The sequence below is a fragment of the Cololabis saira genome, chromosome 8 (genome assembly GCF_033807715.1).
Source record: "Cololabis saira isolate AMF1-May2022 chromosome 8, fColSai1.1, whole genome shotgun sequence".
Classification (NCBI taxonomy): domain Eukaryota; kingdom Metazoa; phylum Chordata; class Actinopteri; order Beloniformes; family Belonidae; genus Cololabis; species Cololabis saira.
In genome coordinates, this window is record NC_084594.1 from 31,297,851 (window position 1) to 31,304,333 (window position 6,483).

Sequence of the window (6,483 nt, forward strand, 5' to 3'; positions counted from 1 at the left end):
ACATGAAAATAGGAAGGTTGTTTACATGCAGGAGCATCTGAGTGGGATTTCCAATGGCCAAGCAATGCTGGGAATGAGATCCTACAACCCAGATAAGCTGAAGAGGAGACACTGAGGATGTAGGGTCGGTGGAAAACAGAGATATAAGAGCAAGGAGGTTAAAACATTTCTTTCCTTGGCTGCCACGGAATCCTAGAAACCTTAATGTCTGAAGGTGCAGTCCTGAACACGTTACTGTGTGAAGGGGCATCTCTTCACCTGTTCACCTGCTGATGCTGCATGTGAGTTCAGCAGTTCACCTGTTCACAACGTCATAATCCATTTACTGCATAGTTTGCAACTATGACCATTTGGTGTGATTAGGGGTATACATTCTATGTTCCAACAGTTTATCAAATTATTTTAATTTGATTAGATTTTTCTGAGAATTAATTTATACAATACATATTTTTTGGGTTTAAAACTACTAAATTCATCCATTTGGTGATTAATAAAATAGCGTTGAACTTAATTCATGTACAATGACCCATAACACATTCCAGGCCATGAAAGGGTTATTTACCCAGAAACTCTGGCTTCCAAAATCAATCCACTTAAAGCCAGCTGAGATGTTTTAGGAGGAGCTAGACCTGAGAGTGAGACAAAACAACTGCACAACTGCAGTTCCTTCAGGAGTTTTGCAGAAGCATTCCAGGTGTTTGCTTCATAATGCTGGTTGAGGAAATGCCAAGAGTGTGCAAAGCTGGCATCAAAGCCAAATGTGCCAATTTTGAAGAATTGTTTTTTAATCAGTTTATCTTCACATCACATATAGCACCCAATTAAAAAAAAAAAAGAAAAAAAAAACAGAACGTCAGAGCATATATTTTTTACTGGTCCCCATAGTTAACAAGAATACTACCATGTGAAAGTCTGTAGTGACCCTGGCGAAGATTTTCTGACTCTGATGAGTACAAGTTTATGAGATGATTCATCTTCTTTCAAGTCTGCAGAGAGGTTTTGCATCTTGTTGCCATAAGGATTTGATTTCCAGGCATTCATCTTTACTCTTCTAGCTAATTGTGACCATGTTCATCCATTGTGAGAGCAGGTGTCCAGGAGCAGGACCTAAAATAGCTCTCTCTGTCTGCTAAGAGAGGCAATTTTACACTCGATTCAGAAACAGGATGCGAGAATCATGGATGTTGCTCCACACTGAATAAAGGTACAAATGGCATACAATTTGATAACATATTTCAGTTTTAGTGATATTTTACTCCATTTTTTTTTTAAAGCATGAAAAATGTAATATCCAATTGCTAAATACATGTTTCAGTTTCTGCGCTTGCTCTGCATCATTTCCACAGTTATCTTCTTTCATCTGTTCTGACTGGATAAAGCTGCTCAAAAGGAGGAATGTGTCATGGGATATGTGTGCATGGAGACTATCTGCTGCTAATGGCAGCTACTTGTTGAGTGGCCTATTTATGAGCACTTCATATGAGTCATGGGCTGCTCTCCCAACATACCGACGACAGTGTTGCAAGCAACTGTAAAGCATCGCTACAGGTGATTTATTGGGAATACGAACTTGAAAATGTTATAATTTTTTGATGTAATTTGGATGTAGCATGAAAAACTGAATGGTAACTGCTTAAATTAGCTTTGTTTGTGTGAAATTTTCTTCTTCAGTTAGTTCCGTAATCAGTTTCCTGCCAGAGTCTAGCTTGATCCCGTGATAATCTTGGTAAATGCTTTCAAGTCGCCTAATCCCTACACTCGTTTTTCATCTGCTCCTGTCGAGTTTTGCTTTGGTGTGACATCAAAGAAGTGGGGCTGCATTCACGTTGCAGTTCTCTTTCAACTAATAGGAGATAATGGTGCATGATTACAGCCAAAACTGATTGGTGCAAGTGCATTGCGGTGAACGCTGGAACTCAACATAAGTCTGATTCATCAAAAGGACTGATTTGCACCTGCACAGAGGCGATAGCGTTGAAGGGAAAAGGCGCATACCACAAATAAAATGCAAGCCTTTCCTCCATGTATTGTACGTTGATGGTATTTGCATGTCGTCAGAGTCCATTGTTAGTCCGTGGATGGAGTTGTGAATCCCATTAAAACAGCCTGAGAGGGCTCTTTGGAGTAGAAATAATAAGAAAACTGAGGTGAGTCATGGGATTAGAATAAAATGAATGTACGTTTCTCTCCCACTTGAACCCGTCTGAATCATCACTTTATTTCCTCCCACCTTTCAGTCGCTTCGCAACAGGGTCAGCTTTGTTTGGCCATGTGATGAAGCAGGCAGTCTGCTACTTGGATGGGAAATCTGCTATATTTAGTTTGGGATATACTGTGACATATCACACTACAAGAAAGTGTCCCAGCAAGGCAGTTTGTAATCCAAGGCTTGAGATGTTAGGGTGTAAGAAGAAAGAAAAATCAAAAGGAATATCCTTCAATAACTAATAGTTATTGCAGTATATCAGACAGAACATGGCAAACTAAACCCCCAGTTTACAGGACCCCTGGGCCGCCTTTCCAGACTCTAACAGGCGACACTAGCTGAGATGTCAAGCTCTTGTAATATAATCGTTAAGTTTGAGTTCACATTTACTTGACGGCTTTGATGCCAGATTTGGAACCGTTTTTAGACACGTCAGTCCAGCCAGGAAACAGGGCTGCAATAGCCACCTGGTCTGACAGGAATAGCTCTCCCACTATTGCAATCAAATCAATCCAGCATGGGCCAAACAAAAGTTCTGAAATTGTCTTTTATTAAGTTATTCAAGGGACAGAAAACAGACATGAAAATCAATAGTAAAATTCAAAAGAACAGATTCACGTGATCATTTATCTCAATGTAAATCACGATTTGAAAACACTGTATTCTTTATAAATGTATCATAAAAGCATCTTTATTAGACTCTTGCTGCTGGACAAATTCCAGCATCTTTAAAACTTTTTTTTTAAAACAGGAATAAATGTTACAAATTTGAAGTATTTTCTTCACATAGCCAACATTCAACGTAATCCTTCAAACAGCTTTTCACACATCCTTTACAATTGTTGTCAAAAGTGTAAACTAAAGGATCACACTAGCTATCAAATGTCAAAGAACAGTACAATCACGAAGTCTGTTAAATTACCTTGACTACATTTTTAACATCATCCACAATATCCTACTGTTCATACCAGAACAACCCTGACACTAATGCAGTAACAAATGCTTGATTTATGTAGTTATCATTATTGTTGCTATTATTATTATTATTGTAATGTGATTACTTCTTAATAAATATTAGTCTCTGACTTTAAAAGTTCCCTCCAGAGCCAAAGGGGACATTTTGGAGTAATACGATACAAATGATGATCCTGCGAGAAAAGTTCTGAATTTAAACTAAGAATAATATAAATATACAGAGATTTTTAAACACATGTTTAAAAAATCTCACACAAAAAATCTCACATGTTTAAAAAAAAAAGGAAAGAAAGAAAAGAAAAGCCATGCTATAAGGTGAAACTTTTATGTGAATAGTTACATGAGCAGAAGATGAGCTAAACTATTTAATTTATTTTTTTTGTAGAGTTATTAACTGGAATATGGTGCAAACGTTTGGGTCCTCTCGGGGGTTTAAGCTGTTATGGGCGGTGCTGCACTGTTATTGTACTAAAGCTGCAGCATAAATGTTACCTTGTTAGAAGCCACACATGCCATGGACCAATGTAACATCTCTAGGGTTATGTAAGATTGTTCATGTATGACACAAGAAGCGTTCAAAACACTGTGCTTTGGGACTTCTGTGATTTTTCCTAATCTCATAACAACCAAGGAAAATGTTACAAAGTTGCATGGGTGGAATTAATTTCTGTTTTTTTCTCTTTAAGGCCACAATGAGTAAATTTGATGAGAATTTGGTCCACAACCCTTTCCGACTGTTAGACACGGAGGAAGGCTCAGTCATGGGCTCGGTCCAATAATAGAGCCTTCTGGAAACAAGCATCTGTTCATAAAAAGGATGAGTTGGGATCCTGATCATAACACCTTAAAATCCATAACTACCTTAAAAATGTGCAATTTGAATCTTAAAGCAGCACATGTTTCATGTGTATATATCTGTGTAAATTTCATTTGAAGGAATATTTGCTTACTTTTAGTATGTACTGTTGTCCAGCTTTGACCATTTTCCAGACCCGCAACAAAAAGCAGCCAAGGTGACTTTGCACTCCCATCTCGGCTGTCACTCGTGAAGAGCTTCATCATTACAGAGAGCTGAGCTGCAGCGTATCTCATGGCAGAGGTGACTAAGAAACTCAAAAAAGTAATGGCAAAAGAGAAGTTGTATACCAAACCACAGACTAAACAACACATTTTGGACAGTGTCAGGAAATAAACTTTATCTGCATTGATAGATCTGTTAAACTGAAATGTGCAAAAGTTATTTTGTGCTGCTTTAAAACTTAAATGAGAAGTGTCTCTTCCTTTGTGAGAAGAATAGATGAAAATCCTGGAATAATGTGCTAAAACAGTCTCAGAAAAAGCTAAGATGCTTGTTGAATTTATTCCTAATGAAAGTGGTATATGCAGGATGCAAAAATGATTGCTTCAGGGTCTCAGGTGTTTTTCTTTCTTCAAATCAAAACAATCTTTTTTAAACTATCAAAGCAATGAGTCAGCTTTAACTGCATACATTTAGGAAATAAGGTTATTATTCCCTCAGCTATTCACAGAAACAGATTTTATTTCTTTAAAGAACAACACAACTAAACGTCCAGTAAACATGAGGGAAAAATCAGTTACACTGTACATAGAGGTATTTTGATCGTTGTTATCAATGAAGTACTCACATGATCGTAGTAAATTGTACTGCTGTAGCAATAAATAGTTCTAATAAGGCTGGGTTTTTCAGCATATTTTCAGAAGTGAACCAATTCAAAGCATCAAGAGAAATATTTACACTCACCAGCATTCACAGTCAATATAAATAACGGGAAACTTGAGAGAAAGTGATGTGCAGGCTGAAGGAAACATGAACTGAATCCTGCCGTTGGCAAATGGGATGAAGGTGATCACCTGTCCACGGTGCTAATAAAGCATCTAAAACACAAAAAGAAGTACATTGAACCAGAATCAGCTACAGAATAGCTGTTAAATGGTATGTAGTGATTTGTGCCCTGAGAAATCCACCTGCCATTTAAGGTTTTCTTCTTTTACACATATAATTTGCCTTGAGTGATAAAGATGTTATGATAGGTTGTAGTTGCAGTGTCTTGCAGGTTTAATGTGGACTTTCAGTATCTCTCAAAACATATTGAGACACAGGCCAACATGGAACTCGGTGTTATCGGTCTGAACAACCTGAGCCTTACTGTGGTAAAATGAACAATGCAAGTGATGGCAATGATGAGAAGGCCAATGATGATGGAGGCGACAGCAACGTAGAGCGCGTTCCTGCCCAGCATCCTCGAGCCATCGTAGTCACCGCGATAATAGCTGGTTCTGGACTGGGGGAAAAGAAATCCCCGTAAAACATAAAACTAAATGTTTGTCCCTAACAAACTGGCTTTTAAAGGAAGTGGAAGCGACAGAAGCATTAATGAAGCAGTAAATGTTGTCGTTTCATTTTATACATATAAACAGAGACGTTTATATCATTTTCCGAAACAGAAGATGAACAGAAAGTGAGTTTGTTTGACGGGCAAAGCAAGATGTGTGCCTGGCCGGGTAACACCTAGGTGATCGACACAACAAATCAAAGCACAGCTTCACTGAAACATTTGGAGCTTCGTGGACATGGACAACATTATTTGCTAGACTATGAATGCTGAGATGACCCGTGATATCCAGCCTCAGTTGTCTGTGCTTACCATGACAGAGAAGACCAGGCCCACAATGTTGATGGGGTAGGCAGGACAAAAGCAAGCAAACATGGTCCAACCGAGGTAGCTGCGGAGTGGAGGCGGCAGTTCCTGCTCCTCTTGTACAGAACCACCGTCAAAATACGCACTCCCGCTTAAGGAGCTTTTCTCTTTTGAATTTAGCACTGTGAGTGCCATTGAACCTCACGGCAGTTAAACACAGTCCAGGGATGAAAACCAATAAGACACTCAACCTAAAAATGATCAATTATGACTAAAATGCTACTATACAAGTGGAAAGAGCGTAAATCCAGCTTGAGCAGCTACAGTCTGACTTTTTACCAGAAAAGGTCTGGAAGCAGTGGCTTGAATCCCTGCTTGGTTAGTTGGATGCCATTGCCTCTAATCCTCTCGGTATGAGAAATTTGTAAGTTTGTAGGCAGAAAGGGGGAAGGGGAGAAGTGAGGAGAGGATCACTAACCCTGCTGGCCTCCGTCCAGGACCGGAGTACAAGTGTGAGGGCTCGGACTCTGTTTACCACTGCAGGCCTGGCACCCCACACCGCCAACTTAGTGCAGTGTCATGTGTGTGTGTTGGTAGCGCATCACATGAAGGATGTCATGGTATGCGTTGCCTGCACCCTAC